Raw genomic sequence first — 23,756 nt, forward strand, 5'->3', positions numbered from 1 at the left:
GAGCTGTGAACTTGGTTCCCACTTCTCCGTTCTTTGGCCTCTGAACAAAGCCTGTGCTGTGTTGGCCTCAGCTTTGGTTTCATAATCGCCCACTTGAACCCGAATGGAAGAAGTAAACCTTCCCTGTTGAGGCAGAGCCCCGGCCAGGCTATGGCCCGAGCAGGGTCCATGGACTGACTTGGTGACAGTCTGTGGGGTACGGTGGTCTGCCTGGGGGGCGGGGAGGGCGGACCTACAGCCACAGTACCGGCAGGGACGGCGCGGCCCCCCCGGGGCCTGGCCTACGCTCTCGTCCCCACGCCCAGACGCCACCCGACAGTCGGCCTTGGTGATGCGGGCTGCCGGGCGTGTGGTCAGGAGGGACCCAGAAGCAGCAGCTGGAGCCAGGTCAGCTGTGCCTCCTCACGGGCGGCGGGTGTCCTGGATGTCAGGACTTGGCGTGCAGAAAACAAGCAGAGCCGTAGAAGCTCATATGCTCTATGGGCTTGAAACCCCTGTGCAGGGCAAGAGCTTCCACTGGACCCTGCTCAGAAGCTTGTGCACATGTGATGGCCACACCTGTGCTTCCTCACCAAGTGCTCCAGGCCTCCCTGGTGGGCACAGCTGGACCCACACCCCACGGGCTCCCCGACCCGGAGCCTGAAGGGCCAATGCTGGCAGGGCCTGGGGACGGGAGTGGTCACTCCACCAACCACCAGACCCAGCCCGTCCCCGGCTCTGCTGCAAGTCTGCTCTCCGGGTCCTGCAGACAGGCCTGCAAGAAACGGGCTGTGAGTGCCGTCCTGATGGTGTTCTGTGGAATTTCCACGAGGCCCCTTTCTGCGCTGTTCTGAGCAAATGACTGATCAGTCTGTGCTACCGTCAGCCCACAAGCAGGCTGCGAGGCTGAGGCTCTGAGAAGCCAAGTGACCCGTCCAGAAGGACAGATGCGCAGCCATGGAGTGGGGTGTGTGCCCCCCTCCCAGGGTTAGTGCCCACTCACAGCAGGTTCTCGTCTGCCCCTTCACCCCCTCCCGGGGCAGCTCCAGAGCCTCCTCTTAGGGGAACTCACTCACCATCTTTTACCAGGACTCCTGCTCACATCCTGTGTCTGGGATCACCCAGAAGGCTTGTCCCTCTGAGGCGGATTCAGTCTCCCGTCAGCAGGGCCGCTTTCCTGGGTCACACTCACTGCCTGCTCGCCCACTCCCCCTCAGACCACAAAAGCCCCCTCGGGCCCCACGCCCCCTGGCTCTGCCTGGGCAATCACCCCGCTCTGGCCTGGCCGTTCCCTCTCAGGGCCCCTGCAGGGCCTCCAGGAGCTCCCACCGCCCGGGGCAGGCTGTCTGCTGGCCTGGGGAGGCCCCGTGGTGTCAGGTTCCTGTGGGGCCTCCCACTCGGCACAGTGGCCAGCACCCGCCTCCCCCGCTTCTCACTCTGGATGGGCCCAGGCGGGTTCAGGGCCCCACTGTGTGCTGGTTCTCATCTCCTCCTGGCGCTGCCTGTGGGCGAGTCGCCAAGCTACTCTGTGCCTGCTGCACAGAGGGGACGCTTGTTCACACAGCCCTCCCTGGAGCACAGGGTTCTGCTGGGCAGGCTCCTCCATGGGTACGGGGCTCCCCTGGGCAGGTACCCGCAGGGCTCAGCACCCAAGGAACCGAGTACAGGGCCCTCATTGCAGAGCACTCCCAGTCCACCTGTTGGTCAAGTCTGACTCTGAGCCCCTCAGAGCAGGACCTGAGCTAACAAACAGCTGCTCCTGGACAGGGCAGTGACCCTGGGCTTCACTACACAGCCTCCCTCCACCGAGTCTTCCAGAGACTTCCACTGCACCCGGGCACTGGGCCCTGTCTCCACACCCCACCCTTCCTCTCCCTGACTTGTGGTTCCCCTCATTAGGAGAGGGTCTTCTTGAAATTACCTCCCACTCATGGGCCAGATAAAATGATTAGAAAACAAGCCAGAGCTCCAGCCCCATGTCCGTCCTGACCCTCAGGACCCAACCCTGTTCCTTGCACCTGGCAGGCACAACCAGGCCCCTTTCTGCAACTGTGAGCCCCGATGGGGGAGGTTTGGCTGACCTGACCCCCGGCCAGCCCTTCCAGGTGAGCCTGGGCTGAGGTCTCTGTAAGCGGGTGTCAGAGCACCTGCAGGTAGACTCGACGCATACTCTGCGGGGCGTGTGGGCTGGGCTGGCGAGACGGCCTCGCGGTTGCTGTTTGTGATCAGGTCTTCTCTAGACCAGGTAAGGAAGCGGCCTGTCACCTGTGCCTGCTGTTGGACGTCTCCCCAGGTAGGGGCGGGGGTGAGGAAGCGAGAGAAAAGGCAGTGGAGCAGGACTGGAGAGGCGACTCAGGGAGGGGACGGAAAGCTTCCAGAAGAGCCCCAGCCAGGACCATGGCAAGTGTGCTGTTGCTGGGGCGGCCCCAAGCCCTTCCCTCCAGCCTGTGAGGTCTTTGCTCATATTCGGGTGTTTTACCTGGGAATGGTGGATGAGGTTCAGGAGCAGCTAGCCTGGGGCTCAGCCAAGCTTTACTTAAGAGAGGCCTCCGATGGGTCCCCCAACTTTCCACTGAGGATGCTCCTTGGGGGGTGGGGTGGAGGAGGGGGTGGGGTAAGGGATGGTGAAGGGCTGCTGGCTGCATGTGAGTCCCCACCCCTGACCATCTTCAGAATTGATCATCAGTGTGGCAAGTATCCTAACTGGGTTTTCACCTGTGTAACTGGTGAAATTAACAGAGTCCTCAGTCAGGACTGAGATGCTACACCACCTGTTCAGGTGTAAGAACCTGGGGAGGCGTGTGCAGCCCTAGGGACAGGTTTCAGACTCGACCCCTCAACATTCTGGGGTCCCAGTGCTGACTCCAGGGGTTCCGTAAAGCACCCTGATCTGCCTTTACTGAGACCCACACTTCTAGGATCCTACAGAGCAGGGTCTGTGTGGCTGCTCTGTGGCCCAACAAATGATCACAAGCCGGGTGGTTTAAAACAACAGGAGTTCATCCTCCCCCAGTCCTGGAGACCAGACACCTGAGATCAAGGTGGCGCAAGGCTGAGGTCCCTCCAGAGGCTCCAGGATAGGGTCCTTCCTGCCTTTTCCAGCTTCAGGGGCTCCAGGGGTTCCTGGGCTTGCGGCCCCTCCCGCCCGTCTCTGCCTTCATCTTCATGCGGCTTGTCCTCTGTGTCTGTCCCTCTTCTTTTGTCCCCTACAAGGAACGTTCTAGTTAGGCTGAGGGCCACCCACACCCAATGTGACCCCACCTCGACATCTTTAACTGAATCTACAAAGACCCTTTTCCCAGATACGGTCTTGTTCACATGTTCTGGGGGCACACACCATCTGGGACCACCGTTCACCCCATTATCTGTGTGAAAAATCACCCTCATTTTAGCAGATTACCAAGGCCCCATAGAGACAGGCACAGATGGCAGCCATGTGGGTGGGGGGCTGGGGAGAATGAGGAGCATGGAATCACCTGGAGAGGATCAAGGTCTGGCTTCATCAGAAAGTGAGCTCTTCCACCACGGGGCCCGTGAAAGCAGTCACTCCATCCTGTCTGTGGAAAGGGGCCCGGTGTCAAGTCCAGAAGTGTCTGCCTTGCCAAGCTGGCTCTGCTGGATGTCATCATCACTACCATCATGTGACCAGTGACAACGGGCTTAGGTGCAGAGGGGAACTAGAGTGGGACTGGCTGTGGGCTCTGGTGGAGGAGCTGACAGTCACCGGGCCACAAGGAAGCGGGAGCCTGGGAGGCCCTGTGTTACTGAACCAAACCTGGGCCCACACGCCTGAGTGCAATAAAGCCAATCTACAACGCCAGGTTGTGGTGAAGGAACGGGAAGTGATGCTTACAAAAGCACCGCTACATGGAGGACAGCTAACTCGTGCTCCAAACCCCGGACTCCCTGAGGGGCTTCAGCAAAGCAGCTTACAGGCCGCCTGAGGGAGGGGGTCACAGAGTTTGTGATCCGCTGGTGCACGGTTCTCTGGTTGGTGAGGGAACAGGCGGCTAACCTCACAAATCCTCAGGCACTGGATGTTGGGGTCCTTTAATGGACCGGGACCTGGTGGTCCGGAGGCGATGATAAGAAAGTGAAAGAGAGAAAGAAGCTGATACTCTCTGGTTTATGCAGAAAACCAATAAAGTCCTTGATAGAGGACTTGCATGTCTCATGAAGGCACCTGGCGCCTTCTCGAGAGAGTCTTAGAAGCCCGGGCAGCAGAGTGAGCAAGACGGGTCTCTGCACTCCAAGGAATCAGCCTAAGAGAGAGAGAGAAAGAGAATGAGAGAAAGAAAGAGAGAAAGAAAGACACGGGGACCCAAGCTCTGATGGAGCAGAGGTGCTTTAATGAATTTTCTGTGAGTATATATAAGCTGTGGTACAAGAAGTTTCTTATGACTATGATAAAGATCAGAAAACCAAGTGTATAACAACCGTAACCAAGGGAACAAGGGATTAAAAATTGCCACAAGGTCAGAAGAACATCCATATCTCAGGAAAGGGAATTGAGACTAAGCAGTTTTGTCGTAAAGAGAATGTTTACTGAAGGAGACTCAGGCCTGTCTCACACGATGACCCTGGTTCCTGGGAACAGCATGCCGCTCTGCTTGAAAAGAAACAGAGGACCTGTGAGAAACAGCGTGTAGGAATCTTCCTGCTAAACACTCCCTGACAACTGGACGCTCTGGGGTGACGTTCATGCTCATCTAGTAGGTAACTTCTTCCACTCAGTGGGGCTTTTAGTGCCTGTAAAACAATGCCCGGAGTGCACATCAGGTGCTGTTACCCCAAACTTCAGAGAGGAGCTGCAGCAGAGGATACAGGATGGGGTCTGTCCTGGGAGGGCCCACAGGCTCCTGCTTGGTCACACCAGGTGTCTGAGCTCAGCACCTGGAGAAGAAGGTGGGGCTGCCTCCTGGGCATGGGGAGCAGCAGGAGTGCAGTCCTCGAGGGGCCCGTTAGTCCCCAGGGTGAGGTGAGCGGCAGTGGATGGACAGACGCATCTGGGCTGGGCGAGGGGACCAGCCAGGAAACGTCACTGGAATTGTCACCAGGAGGAAGAGGAAAGGCAGGAGGGGGCAGGTGGCTCATGGCCGACCCCACGCAGGTGATGGTGGTCTTTTGGAAACAACTCAGAGCTGGAAGGACGCTGTCAGGAGGTCAGCTTCATTCTCCTGTTCCTCTGTAAAACATGGTGTCAGAGTTTGAGACACCCTCAGGAGACTTCTGAGCCCATTGCTGCTGTGGCTTCATCAAAGTGGCTCAGGCCCTGCCCACGTCCCCACTGGGGATGAAGGCCATCAGGGCACTGGGGCCCACAGACTTCAGGGAACACCTAACCTCAGGGCTGATCTCCCTTCTTCCCACCAGCTGCTGGTCAGAGGCCACATTCTCCCATCCTGACTGCACCCCAGAGCCCAGGGGTGAACTGTATAGATGTGTATAGAGTCCAGTGTATAGACGGAACACTCAGTCTTCACGTTGCTGTCGTTGGACATTTTGGTGGACTCTGTCTTGGCTGTTGTAAATAGTGCTTCTCTGAAAACAGGGGTGCACGTATCATTTCAAATCGTGATGTTCTCCAGGTCTGAGCCCGGAAGTGGGGTCGCTGGGTCCCGTGGCTCCTCTGTCTCCTCAGGACCCTCCATGCGGTTTTCCATTGGGGCCGCACCCTGTTGCACCCCACTCAGAGTGCGGGAGGGTTCCATTTTCCCTACGCCCTCTGCAGCATTTATTCTTTGGAGAGCTTTCTGACGATGGCCCTTCTGACTGGTGGGAGGGGATTCGTCAGTGTAGATTTGATCACCATTGATTTAATAATGAGTGGGTCTTCCCTGGTGCGGCTCAGCAGCAAAGAATCTGCCTGCAGTGCAGGAGATGCAAGAGATTCAGAATTGATCCCTGAGCCGGGAAGATGCCCTAGAGAAGGAAAGGGGAACCCAACCAGAATTCTTTCCTGGAAAATTTCATGGACAGCAGAGACTAGCAGGCTGCAGTCCGTGGGGTTGCGAAAAGCCGGACACAACTGAGCAACTGAGCACAGAAATGAGTGAGGGGGGATGTCTTTCCAGGTGCTTGATTCATGTATAGCTAGACATATATATGTTCTTTTTCAGGTTCTCTTCCCATATAAGTTATTACGGAGTGTTGAGGAGGGTTCCATGTGCTGTGCAGTGGGTCCTTGTGGATGATTTTATAAAGAGTAGTGTGTGTACGTCAATCTGAACCAGCTCATTTCTCCCTGCCCTCGTCTTTTCCTCCTGGGGAACCGTAAGTTTCTTCTAGGGAACCATATGTTTGTGAGGCCATTTCTCTTTGGTAAAGAAGTTCACACGTCTCCATTTTTAGATTCCACCTAGAAGTGATGCCATACGATTCTTGTCTTTCCCTGTCTCCCCTAGTTCACTTAGAATGATCACTTCTACTTTCCTCCCTGTGGCTGGAAATGTTGTTACTTGATCCTTTTAATGGCTGGATAATACTGGATTATGTCTAGGTACCCTCTTCTGTATCCATTCACCTGTGTCCTGCTCTTAGATTGCTGCCGTGTCCTGTTGATGGTCCTAGTGCAGCTGTGACCACAGGGCTGCAGGCGTCTTTTCAAATTTTGGTTTTCTCTGTACCTAGCAATGGCACCCCACTCCAGTGCTCTTGCCTGGAGAATCCCATGGACCGAGGAGCCTGGTGGGCTGCAGTCCATGGGGTCCCTAAGAGTCGGACACGACTGAGCGACTTTACTTTGACTTTTCACTTTCATGCATTGGAGGAGGAAATGGAAACCCACTCCAGTTGTCTTGCCTGGAGAATCCCAGGGCCAGGGGAGCCTGGTGGGCTGCCGTCTATGGGGTCGCACCGAGTCGGACACGACTGAAGCGACTTAGCAGCAGCACACCCAGGTGTGGGACTGCTGGATCCTATGGTACTTGTATTGAAGGAGGTTACAGAAACGGCTCTATCTTGAAAGCAGGACTCCATCTTGGGCCAGACTATGGACTTTGAGCCCAGTATCTGTGGAAACAACACACCAGCTGGAAAACCAGGCTCCCAGAAGGAAGAGCCTCAGGGCTTGGATCTAGACTCTCCATGCCTAAAAGATTCCCCTAATTATCTGTGTAACTGAAGAGAACCATACGTTCTATAATGCTTGTTTTGGTATGACCGCAGGCCTGTTGATAATTGTCCACTGTTAATTACCTAGGCTTAAGGCATATGAAGCATGGCTTAACTTTGTATCTTTCTTTTTCCTTTGTTGAGATTAGTTTCAGGGAACCGTATACACTTAGGGTATACAATGTTTTCACAAAAACCGGTCGGCGTCCTTGGCTAACAGGAGACTCTGCCTTGGGCCCGCGGGTGTAATCAACTGCACTGCACTATCTGCACTGTCCTTCTGCGTGAGTTTGTTTCCCGGAACGTGGGGCTACAACACTACGTTTAGTATTTTAAAAGAACCTTCATACTCTTTGCCTAATGGATAGACCGATTTACATTCCCACCAAGAGTGCAGCGGAGTTCCCTTCTCTCCACATCCTCTGCAACATGTATTGCTGGGGATTCTCTGAGATGGCCATTCTGACTGGGGTGAGGTGATAGCTCACTGGACTTTTGAATGGTCTTCCTCTAACCATGAGTGATGCTGAACACCTTTTCAAGTGCTTAATGGCCATGTGTATGCCTTCTTCATGAAATGTCCATTGAGATCTTTGTCCCATTTCCTATTGGGTATTTTTGTTTTTTGATATTGAGCTGCTTGAGCTGTCTGTATGTTTTGGAGACGAATTCTTTGTGGGGATAATTGTTTTGAAATATATATATTTTCTATTCTGAGTGTTGTCTTTTCCTTTAATTTAGGGTTTCCTTTGCTGTGAAAACGCTGCTAAGATTAATTATCTCACTTTGGCCTACTTTTATTTTATTTAGTTACTCTTAAGATGTGGATCCAAAAAGAACTTGCTGTGATTTACAACAAAGCATTTTCTGCCTATATTTTCCTCAAGGGTTTTAGAGTGTCCATCCTCACATTGAGGTCTGTAAATTATTTAGAGTTTATTTTTGTGTATGGTATTAGGGAGTGAGAAATGGACTATTTCCTGCTGTATAAGTAAACAGGGATGTCATTCAGTTCAGTTCAGTTCAGTCGCTCAGTCGTGTCCGACTCTTTGCGACCCCATGAATTGCAGCATGCCAGGCCTCCCTGTCCATCACCAACTCCTGGAGTTCACTCAGACTCACGTCCATCGAGTCAGTGATGCCATCCAGCCATCTCATCCTCTGTCATCCCCTTCTCCTCCTGCCCCCAATCCCTCCCAGCATCAGAGTCTTTTCCAATGAGTCAACTCTTCGCATGAGGTGGCCAAAGTACTGGAGTTTCAGCTTTAGCATCATTCCTTCCAAAGAACACCTAGGGCTGATATCCTTCAGAATGGACTGGTTGGATCTCCTTGCAGTCCAAGGGACTCTCAAGAGTCTTCTCCAACACCACAGTTCAAAAGCATCAATTCTTTGGCGCTCAGCTTTCTTCACAGTCCAACTCTCACATCCATACTTGACCACAGGAAAAACCATAGCCTTGACTAGATGGACCTTTGTTGGCAAAGTAATGTCTCTGCTTTTGAATATGCGTCTAGGTTGGTCATAACTTTCCTTCCAAGGAGTAAGCGTCTTTTAATTTCATGGCTGCAGTCACCATCTGCAGTGATTTTGGAGCCCCAAAAAATAAAGTCTGACACTGTTTCCACTGTTTCCCCATCTATTTCCCATGAAGTGGTGGGACCAGATGCCATGATCTTCGTTTTCTGAATGTTGAGCTTTAAGCCAACTTTTTCACTCTCCTCTTTCACTTTCATCAAGAGGCTTTTTAGTTCCTATTCACTTTCTGCCATAAGAGTGGTGTCATCTGCATATCTGAGGTTATTGATATTTCTCCCGGCAATATTGATTCCAGCTTGTGTTCCTTCCAGCCCAGCGTTTCTCATGATGTACTCTGCATATAAGTTAAATAAGCAGAGTGGCAATATACAGCCTTGACATACTCCTTTTCCTATTTGGAACCAGTCTGTTGTTCCATGTCCAGTTCTAACTGTTGCTTCCTGACCTGCATACAGGTTTCTCAAGAGGCAGGTCAGGTGGTCTGGTATTCCCATCTCTTTCAGAATTTTCCACAGTTTATTGTGATCCACACAGTCAAAGGCTTTGGCATAGTCAATAAAGCAGAAATAGATGTTTTTCTGGAACTCTCTTGCTTTTTCAGTCATCAGCAATTGCAGCCCTTCAGTGTGAGCCCGTGAGCGCTCAGGGAACTCAGGAAGGAGAAGAATATCTGCTCTCTCAGTTCAGTCGCTCAATCGTGTCCGACTCTTTGTGACCCCATGAACCGCAGCACGCCAGGCCTCCCTGTCCATAACCAACTCCCAGAGTCCACCCAAACCCATGTCCATTGAGTCGGGGATGCCATCCAAGCATCTCATCCTCTGTCGTCCCCTTCTTCTCCTGCCCTCAATCTTTCCCAGCATCAGGGTCTTTTCTAATGAGTCAGCTCTTCACATCATGTGCCCAAAGTATTGGAGTTTCAGCTTCAGCATCAGTCCTTCCAATGAACACCCAGGACCAATCTCTTTTAGAATGGACTGGTTGGATCTCCTTGCAGTCCAAGGGACTCTCAAGAGTCTTCTCCAACACCACAGTTCAAAAGCATCAATTCTTTGGCACTGAGCTCTTTAGTTTAGTCCACACATAGTCCAACTCTCACATCCATACATGAATACTGGAAAAACCATAGCCTTGACTAATGGACCTTTGTTGGCAAAGTAATGTCTCTGCTTTTGAATATACTGTCTAGGTTGGTCATAACTTTTCTTCCAAGGAGTAAGCGTCTTTTAATTTCATGGCTGCAATCACCATCTGGGGTGATTTTGGAGCCCCCCAAAATAAAGTCTGCCACTGTTTCCACTCTTACTCCATATATCTGCCATAAAGTGATGGGACCTGATGCCATGATCTTACTTTTCTGAATGTTGAGATCTAAGCCAACTTTTTCACTCTCCTCTTTCACTTTCATCAAGAGGCTCTTTTGTTCTTCTTCACTTTCTGCCATAAGGGTGGTGTCATCTGCATATCTGAGGTTATTGATATTTCTCCCGGCAATCTTGATTCCAGTTTGTGCTTCATCCAGTCAAGCATTTCACATGATGTACTCTGCATATAAGTTAAATAAGCAGGGTGACTATATACAGCCTTGACATACTCCTTTCCCAATTTGGAAACCAGTCTGTTGTTCCATGTCCAGTTCTAACTGTTGCTTCCTGACCTGCATAAAGATTTCTCTGGAGGCAGGTCAGGTGGTCTGGTATTCCCATCTCTTGCAGAATTTTCCACAGTGTATTGTGATCCACACAGTCAAAGGCTTTGGCACAGTCAATAAAGCGGAAATAGATGTTTTTGGGGAACTCTCTTGCTTTTTTGATGATCCAGCAGACGTTGGCAAGTTGATCTCTGGTTCCTCTGCCTTTTCTAAAAAGTAGCTTGAACATCTGGAAGTTTACGGTTCACATTTTGTTGAAGCCTGGCTCGGAGAAATTTGAGCAAACATTGAGCTTTTTCCTCACTCTCCCTGGACACAGAGCAGTTGATGATGCTAGTGTCCCATTGCACCCCACTCCACCACACTGTCTCAGACAGGACCAGGTACTCTCATCCTGTGTATGACACAGAGATTACTCAGTGGCACATGCAAGCAGTCTGTGCTCCTTCAGGGATGGCTCCATTTCCTTCCTATAGAGCTGGCTTAGAGACCAGCTTTGCCGCCTCCGCCTCTCACTAAGGGCTTCCACATTGTTCTCCTAGTATAACCCTCAGTGCTCTCCTCTGGAGCTCACGGCCATTGCACCACCTCAAGGCCAAGGTGCCTGTGGAAGAAGATGATGCTGAGATAACCCAGACCTCTGTCCAGAGCCAGGTCTCTCTTCCTTGGGTGTAGTATCCAGGGCAGGAAGGTGTGGGGCAAGTCAGGGTGGGGGTATTGGTGGGATGAACGGGATGACCAGCTATCACAGACCAGCCTAATGTGAACTAGATTTGGCTTCTTTGATCCCCCTACAATTCATCCCCTCTGAGGAAAGGCAGTGGGAGAGTCGTGTCTGTGGGTGATAGAGGGAGTCTGGAGGAGACCTGGAAGCCCCTAACTGCTGGACTGGGGTCAGGCTGAAATCGGGGCTCTGTTCCAGTGCAGGAGAGGGAAGATTTCTCCAAAAAGCATTTTGGGGATCTCTGCCTGGGTACTCTGCGAAAATCAGCGAATAACATGCGTTCCATGTCTAAGGGACAAGTCCCTCAGCTGGAGGAGATCTGGGTCACATGGGCTGAAGGAACTGGGGTTCCTCAGAAAGAGTGGATTGGGGGGATCATTTGGCTGATGTAGACTGTACAGGTTGAGAGAACGTGGGATCTTTGAGGCTAAGGAAATTAGGTGGGGGGCGTCTCATTAAGGGGCTTTAGGTTTCCAACATGCAGGAGAGTTGGGATCTTGAGAAGCATGGGATTAAGAGTTCACAGGCTGAGGTATTTAGGGCATCTGAAGATAAGGAAATTTGGTGTCTCTGCAGGTGTTATTTTTAGGGTGCCTCAGGATGAAGGCAACGGCACCCCACTCCAGTACTCTTGCCTAGAAAATCCCATGGATGGAGGAGCCTGGTAGGCTGCAGTCCATGGCATCGCTGAGGGTTGGACACGACTGAGCGACTTAACTTTCACTTTTCACTTTCATGCATTGGAGAAGGAAATGGCAACCCACTCCAGTGTTCTTGACTGGAGAATCCCAGGGACAGGGGAGCCTGGTGGGCTGCCATCTATGGAGTCGCACAGAGTCGGACACGACTGAAGTGACTTACCAGTTAGCAGGATGAAGGGAACTGGGGTTCCTCTAGGTATCTGGGGATCTCAGCATTAGGGTATTCGGTGTTTCTGTGGCTAAAGGGACTTGTAGTCCCTAAACTAACTATACACGAGCTCCCTTCGGGTAGGACCCGGGTTCCTCAATGTTGCCGGGACGTGGGGATTTCCAGTCTGGAATGTGAAGCTGTCAGGCTAAGGGTTTATGAGGGTTTTGCAGGGCACATTCCATCAGTCTCCCCGCTGTCCTCTGGCGATCGGAGCTGGGCGGGCTCTAGCTGTGCCTCAACCCAACCTCCCCGGCTGAGGTAAACAAGGACGAGCAGCTGGTTTCTACAGACCTGGAAGGCACAAGCCTCCAAGCAGCCTTGCAATTGAAGCAGTCCAAGCAATAGGCACCTGGAGAGTTAGGAGCCCTCAGAAGGCCTGACCAAACTGCTCAGAAATTGGCTGCTCTGCATTCCCTGCTTGTCTGTCAAAAGGCTTCCAGAGCAAAGGCACATCCTGGCTATTTTGCTTGCTTGGGTTCAAGCTTCACGTTCTAGTCCTGGAGACTCAAGTGGACAGTGGGTCCTGAGACAGGATGTTTCCTTACAGTTTCCTTAACTAGAATCTGGGCTCCCAAAGACTTTTTAAGTAGTCTTTTACGCTGCTGAGGGTGCCTTCGAGGGGGAGCTGGGGGAGGGGCAGCGGCCCCCCTCGGGGCTGACCCCACAGACCCCAGACAGCCTGCAGGACACGCCAGCTGCAGAGCTCCTGGGTCGGAGGAGTCCCCGGGGGACACAGAGGTCGAAGGGATGAGCTTAGAGCAGTGGCGACGCCTGCAAGAACACAGCCGACCGAAGCCGGCCTTGGAGCTGCGGAAGGTCCAGTCTGCCCTGCCTGCCGGCGCAGTCGTGATTCACCAGTCCAAACACGGAGGAGGGAGAAACCGCACGCCGCCCCAACAGGAGCACGAGCGGCTCGACCGTCCCAGCACGGACACCCCGCCTCCGGGGCCGAAGAACGTCGGCAACGGCCCTTGTGCCAGCGGGAGGGCCAGAGCCACCAAGGGGAAGAACAAGAAGCCGCGGCCGTCTCTGGGGCTGTGGCGGTAGGTCGGCTCTGACGCACATGCGTGCAGACGCCCAGGCACACGCTGTGTGCGGCACGCCCTGTGTGACGCACCGAGAGTTCCGACGAGGAGCGAGTTCCTCTCGGCCGTGGGCGTGATGCAGCCTCCTGGGAAAGAGCGGGGCACACTCCTGGGAGTGTGCCCGGGGTCTCGGTGTTCACTTGGGACGGGCTCGTGCCTGAGCGGCTGAGCTCTCGAGGGCTGGCTCTGCTGGGAAGTCGCTGGAGAGGATGGGGTGATGGGGTGCATGAGCGGGCCTGGGCACGGTCCGAGGGCCTCCCACTTCTGCGAGGGTGGGAGAGTCCTCTCGGGATGGGACTTTGGGTGTGGGTTTGCCTTTCGTTCCCCGTCTCCGTTCCCTGGCCGCACCGCTGGCCTCGGGTGAGTGACGCGGCCTGGAGACGCCTCACAGAGCGCTCACGGCCAGCCGAGCAAGGAGAAGATCTCGGGAGCCCTTCGGGGGGCAGGGAAGAGCGGGTGCAGGTCCATGAACCGTCTCCTTCCGGCCGGTCAGGCTCTCGAAAATGCCCCAGACGTCGAGAGGCGTCCGGGGAGAGGACGGGCAAGCAGCCTTTATGGGTGTCTGTCCTTGGGAGGCCTCGTGCTACTTGGCGGAGGGTCCGGCAGGAATGAGGCGGGGATGCGCGCGTCCCCGGCACGACGCTCGTCCGCAAAGATCCCTGGGGCTCCATGTCCGGTGCAAGGAGTACGCTGGAGAAGCTCCAAGTGCCAAACAGGAGAAGCGATCCACAAGGCCATGAGCACCGCCACCAGCACCACCAGCACCACCAGCACCAACACGAAGGCCAAGGGGAGAAAGGCAACCCAACCAGTCCCAAAGAAACTTCTCCACCAGCATCGCACCGGTGCCTGAGTGGAGATATGTCGCGCCACGTTCATTTCTGAAAGCAAAGGTCCTCCCCGCACTGAGGAAAGACCCGAGCCTACCCTAGATTGTGATAGCAAGACAACTGGACTTCCGACTCTGCCCGTCCTGTCTGGCAGTCTCATCCAGCTGGGCCCCGGGCAAACGCCTCTGGACGCGAGGAGATGCGGCCGGCCTCCAAAGTGCCTGGGGCGGTGGGGAAGCTGTCCTCCCCTAGCTGCTTTCTCGACTGCCTCATGGGCCCGCGACCCGCTGGAGGGGCACCTGAGGCCCCTTAGCGACCACCTCTCGCGTTTTTCTTTCTTTGGCTTGGCTGATGGCTTCAAACCCCAAACCCTCCATCAAACTTTGGCAGACCGGGAATTTGCGATGGAACATCTCCGACCTCGAGGGCCAACTCTGGCTCCTGACTGCGCTAGTCGGCGTGGCAAGGAACAGAGAACATTCCGATGGCTTGTTTCCCCCGCATGGCTGCCTACGCCGCACCATGCCCTCCGCACGTAGAGAGGACAAAGAATGATGAGCAGTATCTTCCCCCGAGAACACGAACAAGCGTGCCCTGCCGGGGGAAGCGGAGCCACCCACAGTCCGCCCTCATCATCACCACGCATCTTCCTCCGCCCCATCGTCTCAAATGGACTTACTGCTTGCCCCATCCACACCCTCTGAAGAAGGAGGAGGAGGAGGAGGAGGAGAAGAATGTCGACTGGAGCGGCGTGGCAGAGGGAATGGGAAGGTGGCCTTATGCTGGGGGAAATCCGTGCAAATGAGAGAAAACTGCTGGCTGGTCTCGCTTCTCTGTGCCATGGGAAGGAGGCAAGAGGACAGCAAGGGTGTGAGCACTTGGATCATAAAGCACCAAGCGGTAGGCTCCTAGGATGGGATGGGGGGAGCGGGAGGTGGGAGGGGTGCAATAGGCTAAGGAAGTAAACGGGGTCAGGGCCCTTCTTTCCTAGTAAGGACCAACGGAATCAACACTCCAGCTATGGTAAACCTGTGGACGGTCAAACCCCCATAGTCCTGGAAGGCGAGCATAACGTCTAGGACGGGCGAGCAAACAAACACACGTCACACACCGAGAAGGAAAGCAACAGTCACCCTCCTCCAGGAGGGAAATTCATTCATTTCATTTCAGTTCAGTCAGTAACTCGTATTCCTCTCTTTGCAACCCCATGTACTGCAACTTGCCAGGATTCCATATCCATTGCGTAGTCTCCAAATTTAGTGTGTCTCATATCCTTTGTGTTGGTGGTACCATCCTCCCATCTCATCCTGTGTTGTCTCCTTCTTTTCCTGCCTTCAATTTTTCTCAACATCAGGGTCTTTTCAAATGAGTCAGTTGTTTTCATCAGATGTCCAACTTATTGGAGTTTCACATTCAGTATCAGTGCTTCCAGTGAACATTCAGGACTGATCTCCTTTATGAAGGACTCGTTTGATCTCTTTGCAGCCAAGGTTCTCTCAATAGTCTTCTCCAACACCACAGTTCACAAGCATCAGATCTTCTGCGCTCAGCTTTCTTTATAGTCCATTTCTCTCTTTCATACATGCCTATTGGGAAACCATAGCCTTAACTAAAAGTACCTTTGTTGGCAAAGTATTGTCTTTGCTTTTTCATATGCTGAGTTGATTAGCCATACCTCTTTTTCCAAGGAGCAAGCATCTTTTAATTTCATGGCTACAGTCACCATCTGCAATGATTTTGAAGCCCCAAAATAATATAAGCTGAGTTCTCCGCCACAGCAGCAGAGAGACTTTGAGGCAGAAACACCCAGATAAGCCATTTCTAGCTCACAGACTGTGAAGAGTTTAATAGGCAAAGTTTATTAGTGCAGTCTTGGAGTAATGCTGCCAGAGAGGAACAGAAAGCACCGTCTACCAGGAACCAGGAACTGACCCCCCACCCACTACCATCTCCTACCAGCCTCCCTCCAGAGACAACGCTCACATTCCTGGTCTCACCTGGGAAGCTCACTTCTGCCTTCATGTTTCTGTGTAAGGGCTGCCTGCTCTCAGACGTGCTTCTCCTAGAATTGTGCAGGCCCGGCTCCTTCCTTCATCCTGGTCACCACAGCAAGGCCTTTTAGACCCTCCTGACCAGTGACTCCAAGCCCTCCCTCACAACGCCCTTTTTTATTTTCAGTAGAGCACTTGTTCTTTTCCTTCCCTTGTCTGGCTTCCATACTTTTCTCTTTCTTCACTCCAAACCGAGAGCTCCTTGAAAGGTAGGGGCCGCTGGTCATTTTAGCACTGTCCTGGGTACCACTGAGTCACCTGGCATAGAGCAAGTACTCACAGCCTGGGTGCTGAGTAAATAAATGGGAAGATCCTGGGGCTCCCCTTCCTCTTCTGTCCAGGTCAGTCTCTTGAGATGATCACTCTTACTAGGAAGCTCACACTGTTTCTGAGGTGGGAGCATGGCCAGAATGACCTCCTCAACCTCTCTCCAGTTGCTCCAGCAAAGCTCAGCCAGCAGCCCCGACCCGGTGCCTCCTGGTGGCCTGCGCTAGCATTGCAGGACTAACCCGAACCTTCTTTCAGGTCTTCAAGGCGGAGGCTCTCCAGAGTTCCAGAGGTGAAAGTGTACTTCAGGCAGGCTTCCAGGGCTGTGGAAAGACCCAGGAATCTCCTCATTTTTAATTTCCTCTCCTCTCTTTGGGATTTAGTTCGTTCATGTTGCATCCTCGGCTCAGACAGGGCAATAATTTCCTCCTACTTTCAAATTAGAACCTCTGGAATCCGGTTAGGGCTGGTCTTCTTTCTGGAACACTGACTCTGGGTCCACAACTGTGCCCTCTCCTGCTCACCACAAGCCCTTGTTCCTTCAGCTCCTCTCTCCTCTGAGGGACCTCTGTGAGTGGAAAGCATTTTTCCAAGCTCTCAGACACAGGGGTCAATGGTGGAGAACCAAGGTCGACAGATTTCCCAAGCATACTGAGTGAACGCTTGGGGGGCCCAACAGCAAGCACACAATGTTTAGGAAAGGAAAGCAAGTCCTTCCGTCCTGTAGCACCGTCTACACTGGGGAATGGGGTGTGTGCTCAGCCTGGTTTTAACAGCCCAGAAAAGTGGACTGTGGGGCTGAGACCGTGTTCACTGGAGAACACTGAGGAGAGGGCCCACACCCAGGCAGGACTCAGGGAACGTGGAGAATCCCCCTCACGCTTTGGACTTCTGAACGCAGTGCCCGTTGCCAGGAGCGGGGTGTGGAGGCCCCTGCTCCATGGCGGAGCTGCCTCCAGCCCTTCCTGCTCTCCCAGCCCTGACACTGTGTTCTCCTCCTTTACCATCTCACATCGTCCCCACTGTGGACCCTATTTCTGTTTGTGCCTGCTTGTGTGAGCATGAAAATGCAGAGAGAATAATGGCCCGAGTGGGGCCAGGTTGGTAGAGTTCACCAGGAACTTAGGGTCTCACTTCCAAACCAAGCATGATGGATAGGACTGCGAACTGTCTTAGGGAGCTGGGGTCCTCATTTCCCTACTGGCTTCTGCTCACATACTGTGTTCCAGACAAGTCTGCCTCTTCCTAGGCTTTAGTTTCAAATTATACCAGGAGGGCTTGGATAAAAAGCGGCATAAGTGCATGCACAGGCAAACGTGTTCTCTGACTCCAGCAACAATAGATGGGTTGTTAGCATGGGTGGTCTCAGGAGGCCTGTGCTCCTGATGTGGGCAGAGCCAGGCGAGCTTGTAGCGGGAGTGGCCAGGACACCTGTCCTGTCCCAGCACCAGCCAGAGGGCATGTGCAGGGAAGGGACAGTGGGCGCACCTGTCCCCGCCTCCCTGCACAGTCACCGACACTGGACCAAGGGCTCCGCTCCGAAGGGGAGTTCTTTCTGATGCCCCACCTGCAGCCTCTAAAAGGCCCAAATTGTCTGGAGCCCTAAGGACAGATAATTCACATGGAAGCGGTTCCCAGCAAGTAAATGCAGTGTGGAAGGGATATTTTTCGTGAATACACTCAGGCTATGAAAAGACACCCTGTAATGTGCCATACATTTCCCCTTTACAATGGAGTGAAATAAGCCCAAGGAACACGCCTGCATTTGAAAGCACATGTTGAGGATGGAAAATCCACAAATTAAAGGTTGCTGAGTCCCAGAATCTCTGACTGGAGGAAAATCAACAAGAAGAATCGCTTGCTATTGGAAAGTCATTTTTATTTTATTTGTATTGGGCTGTTAATGAAGAGAGCTTGCCAGGTGGCGCTAATGGTAACAACTGAGCGTGTTAGCAGCCTCGGTAGGAAGGCCAGAGGTCCCAAAGCAGCAGGAAGAAACGAACTGCAAGTGGCAGACTCCTTTCCCTTCTCTGTTGAGGACACCTGGTTCCCTCTGAACTTGACTTTTCTCAAACCTTGAGCTAACCAATGCGTTTTTCTTATGGAAATGTTTGGCGGCTGCGACCGGCGCACTAAGTGCGGCCGTGAGGAGCTACCCCGCATCCGAGGTCAGGGGCAGAAGCCGGGAGGATCCCATGCCCGAAGGGCGGCGGCCAAGAGGAATTACCCCATGTCCGAGGCCAGGGGCAGCGGCCGGGAGGAGCAACCCCACGTCCAAGGAGCCGTGGCTGCGCGGGCGCAGGAGGGCCTAGAGGAGCTATCCCACGTTGAAGGTCAGGAAGGGCGGCGGTGAGGAGATACCCCTCGTCCAAGGTAAGGAGCAGCGGCTGCGCTTGACTGGAGCAGCGGTGAAGAGATACCCCACGCCCAAGGTAAGAGAAACCCAAGTAAGACGGTAGGTGTTGCAAGAGGGCATCAGAAGGCAGACACACTGAAACCATACTCACAGAAAACTAGTCAATCTAATCACACTAGGACCACAGCCTTGTCTAACTCAATGAAACTAAGCCATGCCCGTGGGGCAACCCAAGATGGGCGGCTCATGGTGGAGAGGTCTGACAGAATGTGGTCCACTGGAGAAGGGAATGGCAAACCACTTCAGTATTCTTGCCTTGAGAACCCCATGAACAGTATGAAAAGGCAAAATGATAGGATACTGAAAGAGGAACTCCCCAGGTCAGTAGGTGCCCAATATGCTACTGGAGATGAGTGGAGAAATAACTCCAGAAAGAATGAAGGGATGGAGCCAAAGCAAAAAGAATACCCAGCTGTGGATGTGACTGGTGATAGAAGCAAGGTCCGATGCTGTAAAGAGCAATATTGCATAGGAACCTGGAATGTCAGGTCCATGAATCAAGGCAAATTGGAAGTGGTCAAACAGGAGATGGCAAGAGTGAATGTCAACATTCTAGGAATCAGCGAACTGAAATGGACTGGAATGGGTGAATTTAACTCAGATGACCATTATATTTACTACTGAGGGCAGGAATCCCTCAGAAGAAATGGAGTAGCTATCATGGTCAACAAAAGAGTCCGAAATGCAGTACTTGGATGCAATCTCAAAAATGACAGAATGATCTCTGTTCATTTCCAAGACAAACCATTCAGTATCACAGTAATCCAAGTCTATGCCCCAACCAGTAATGCTGAAGAAGCTGAAGTTGAACGGTTTTATGAAGACCTACAAGACCTTTTAGAACTAACACCCAAAAAAGATGTCCTTTCATTATAGGGGACTGGAATGCAAAAGTAGGAAGTCAAGAAACACCTGGAGTAACAGGCAAATTTGGCCTTGGAATACGGAATGAAGCAGGGCAAAGACTAATAGAGTTTTGCCAAGAAAATGCACTGGTCATAACAAACACCCTCTTCCAACAACACAAGAGAAGACTCTACACATGGACATCACCAGATGGTCAACACCGAAATCAGATTGATTATATTCTTTGCAGCCAAAGATGGAGAAGCTCTATACAGTCAGCAAAAACAAGACCGGGAGCTGACTGTGGCTCAGATCATGAACTCCTTTTTGCCAAGTTCAGACTTAAATTGAAGAAAGTAGGGAAAACCACTAGACCATTCAGGCATGACCTAAATCAAATCCCTTATGATTATACAGTGGAAGTGAGAAATAGATTTAAGGGCCTAGATCTGATAGATAGAGTGCCTGATGAAATATGGAATGAGGTTCATGACATTGTACAGGAGACAGGGATCAAGACCATCCCCATGGAAAAGAAATGCAAAAAAGCAAAATGGCTGTCTGGGGAGGCCTTACAAATAGCTGTGAAAAGAAGAGAAGTGAAAAGCAAAGGAGAAAAGGAAAGATATAAGCATCTGAATGCAGAGTTCCAAAGAATAGCAAGAAGAGATAAGAAAGCCTTCTTCAGCGATCAATGCAAAGAAATAGAGGAAAACAACAGAATGGGAAAGACTAAAGATCTCTTCAAGAAAATTAGAGATACCATCCAACCATCTCATCCTCTGTCATCCTCTCCTGCCCTCAATCTTTCCCAGCATCAGGGTCTTTGCAAATGACTCAGCTCTTCTCATCAGGTGGCCAAAGTATTGGAGTTTCAGCTTCAGCATCAGTCCTTCCAATGGATATTCAGGAATGATTTCCTTTAGGATGGACTGGTTGGATCTCCTTGCAGTCCAAGGGACTCTCAAGAGTCTTCTCTCTCAGGACTATGTGCCTGGTAGCCATGGGGATAAGATGCCTTTGGCTGAACTGGCCTCCCAGACTGACAAACATGAGATTCCATACCAAGATTTCCCATTGCCAAAAGGCTTGTAATAATCCCCTATATAGTCAGTCACCTTTGTAAGCTTTATGGCACCCATTGGTGTAGGCTACAATGTCTAACCAGCTGACTCTTCTGATTATGAATCATGGCTGTAACCTGACTGTATCTCCCTTTAACACTTTCCAGGCTAGGTTTAAGGAATTTGGGGATGAGTACACTTAAGGTATATAAGGTTTTCACAAAAGTCAGTTGGGGTCCTTGGCTAAGAGGAGACTCTGCCTTGGGCCTGCCGGTATAATAAATTGCACTCCACTATCTGCATGCCAAAGCCTTGGACTGTGTGAATCACAATAAACTGTGGAAAATTCTGAAGGAGATGGGAATTCCAGACCACCTGCCCTGCCCTTGAGAAACTTGTATGCAGGTCAGGAATCAACAGTTAGAACTGGACATGGAGCAACAGACTGGTTCCAAATTGGGAAAGGAGTATGTCAAGGCTGTATATTGTCACTCACCCTGCTTATTTAACTTATATGCAGACTACATCATGAGAAACGCTGGACTGGAAGAAACACAAGCTGGAATCAAGATTGCCGGGAGAAATATCAATAACCTCAGATATGCAGATGACACCACCCTTATGGCAGAAAGTGATGAAGAACTAAAGAGCCTCTTGATGAAACTGCAAGAGGAGAGTAGAAAAGGTGGCTTAAAGCTCAACATTCAGAAAACTAAGATCATGGCATCCTGTCCCATCACTTCATGGGAAATAGATGGGGAAATAGTGAAAACAGTGTCAGACTTTATTTTTTGGGCTCCAAAATCACTACAGATGGTGATTACAGCCATGAAATTAAAAGATGCTTACTCCTTGGAAGGAAAGTTATGACTAACCTAGACAGCATTATTAAAAAGCAGAAACATTACTTAATCAACAAAGATCCATCTAGTCAAGGCTATGGTTTTTCCAGTATTCATGTATGGAGGTGAGAGTTGGACTATAAAGAAAGCTGAGAGCTGAAGAATTGATGCTTTTGAACTGTGGTGTTGGAGAAGGCTCTTGAGAGTCCCTTGGACTGCAAGGAGATCCAACCAGTCCATCCTAAAGGAGATCAGTCCTGGGTGCTCATTGGAAGGACTGATATTGACGCTGAAACTCCAGTACTTCGGCCACCTGATGCGAAGAGGTGAGTCATTTGAAAAGACCCTGATGCTGGGAAAGATTGAGGGCAGGACGAAAAGGGAACGACAGAGGATGAGATGGTTGGATGGCATCACTGACTCAATGGACATGGGTTTGGGTAGACTCGGGAGTTGGTTATGGACAGGGAGGCCTGATGTGCTGTGGTTCATGGGGTCACAAAGAGTCAGACACGACTGAGCGACTGAACTGAACTGAGTATCTGCATTGTCCTTCTGAGTGAGTTTGTTTCCCAGAACGCATGGCTACAACAGATTTGCTAAATGAGGGAAAAGCACAGTTTGATTCCCTACCTGATAAGCTCCAAGGTATGCCGGCTGTATCCCATTGCTTCAGATAGCTATTGACTCCTTGGAATTAACTCTGGACTCCTATTCTGAAATGGCGAGAAGTCCATAGATTTTCCATTTCCATCTTCTGTTTCAGTTATTTGTGATTGTGATCAAGGCTGGATAGTAGTTTAGAAAATTTTATCCCAAGCAGAGCAGCTGTCCTCTGTGTCTAATGGGTTAAACATCCAGTGGAGAATCTGATGGTGGATATTGGGGGCTCTTTTTAGGAATTGAAATGGATGTGGTCACTGTGGCACAGAATAGAGGCATTCCCTCCCCCCATCCCCCGCCCCAGAAGACCCAAAAGCCAGATGACACTCTTATTCTTCTAGTATGGCTCCAAGGAGTCGGGCACACCCTAGGCATGAGAGCAGGCATGGCTGGATCAGAGCATCACAAGTGCCATCTACAGATAGGCCGAACACTGAGATTTTCCATGACTTAGCATTCATAGGAAAAAAATATGACACTGAAAACCCCCTCAGGTAGGTGGGAGTCCAGTGTGCTACTGGAGAAGAGTGGAGAAATAGCTCCAGAAAGAATGAAGAGGCTGCGCCAAAGTGGAACCGGCGCCCAGTTGTGGAGGTGTCTCGTGGTGAAAGTAAAGTCGGATGCTGTAAAGAACGATATTGCTTAGGAACCTGTAATGTTAGGTCCATGAATCAAGGTACATTGGAAGTGATCAAACAGGAGATGGCAAGAGTGAACATCGACATTTTAATCAGTGAACTAAAATGGATGGGAATGGACGAATTTAATCCAGATGACCATTATATTTATTACCATGGGCAAGAATCCCTTAGAAGAAATGGAGTAGTCCTCAAAGTCAACAAAAGAGTCTGAAATGCAGTACTTGGGTGCAATCTCAAAAATGACAGAAAGATCTCGGTTCATTTCCAAGGCAAACCATTCAGCATCAAAATAATTCAAGTCTATGCTCCAACCACTAATGCCAGAGAACAAGACCTTCTAGAATTAACACACACACACACACACACACACACACACACACACACACAAAACGTTCTTTTCATCATAGGGGTTGTTGTTCAGTCGCTCAGTCGTGTCTGACTCTTTTGTGACCCTATGGACTGAAGTACAGACTCTCTGTCCTTCGACATCTCCCAAAGTTTGCTCAAACTTATGTCCATTGAGTTGGTGATGCCATCCAACTGTCTCATCCTCCGTCATCCCCTTCTCCTCCTGCCCTCAGTCTTTCCTAGCATCAAGGTCTTTTCTAATGAGTCAGCTCTTTGCATCAGGTGGCCAAAGCATTGGAGGTTCAATTTTAGCATCAGTCCTTCCAGTAAATATTCCGGGTTGATTTCCTGTCAGATTGACTGGTTTTATGTCCTTGCTGTCCAGGAGACTCTCAAGAGTCTCCTCCAGCACAACAGTTCGAAGGCATCAATTCTTTTGTGCTCAGTCTTTTTTATTGTCCAACTCTCACATCCATACACGACTACTGGGAAAACCACAGTTTTGACTATATGGACCTTTGTAAGCAAAATTTCTCTGCTTTTTAATATGCTGTCTAGGTTCATCCTAGCTTTTCTTCTAAGGAGCAAGCATCTGGTAATTTCATGGCTGCAGTCAACAAACTACAGTGATTTTGGAAACCAAGAAAATAAAGTCTGTTACTGTGTTTGTTTTCCATTCTATTTGCCATGAAGTGAAGATGCCATGATCTTCATTTTTTTTTTTTTAATGTTGAGCTTTAAGCCAGATTTTCCACTCTCCTCTTTTACCTTCATCAAGAGACTCT

At 51.2% G+C, this 23,756-nt stretch overlaps 1 long non-coding RNA gene across 1 annotated transcript; it reads right to left on the reverse strand.

Annotated features, from left to right (window-relative positions):
• Positions 1-2,623: 2,623 nt before the first annotated feature.
• LOC132343528 (uncharacterized) lies at positions 2,624-5,329 on the reverse strand. The gene is made up of 2 exons (XR_009492415.1): positions 3,456-5,329; positions 2,624-3,185 (listed from the first exon to the last, which is right to left on the reverse strand). It is a non-coding gene; the product is annotated as an uncharacterized lncRNA (long non-coding RNA).
• Positions 5,330-23,756: the final 18,427 nt, after the last annotated feature.

Source organism: Bos taurus, chromosome 2, assembly GCF_002263795.3.
Source record: "Bos taurus isolate L1 Dominette 01449 registration number 42190680 breed Hereford chromosome 2, ARS-UCD2.0, whole genome shotgun sequence".
NCBI lineage: Eukaryota > Metazoa > Chordata > Mammalia > Artiodactyla > Bovidae > Bos > Bos taurus.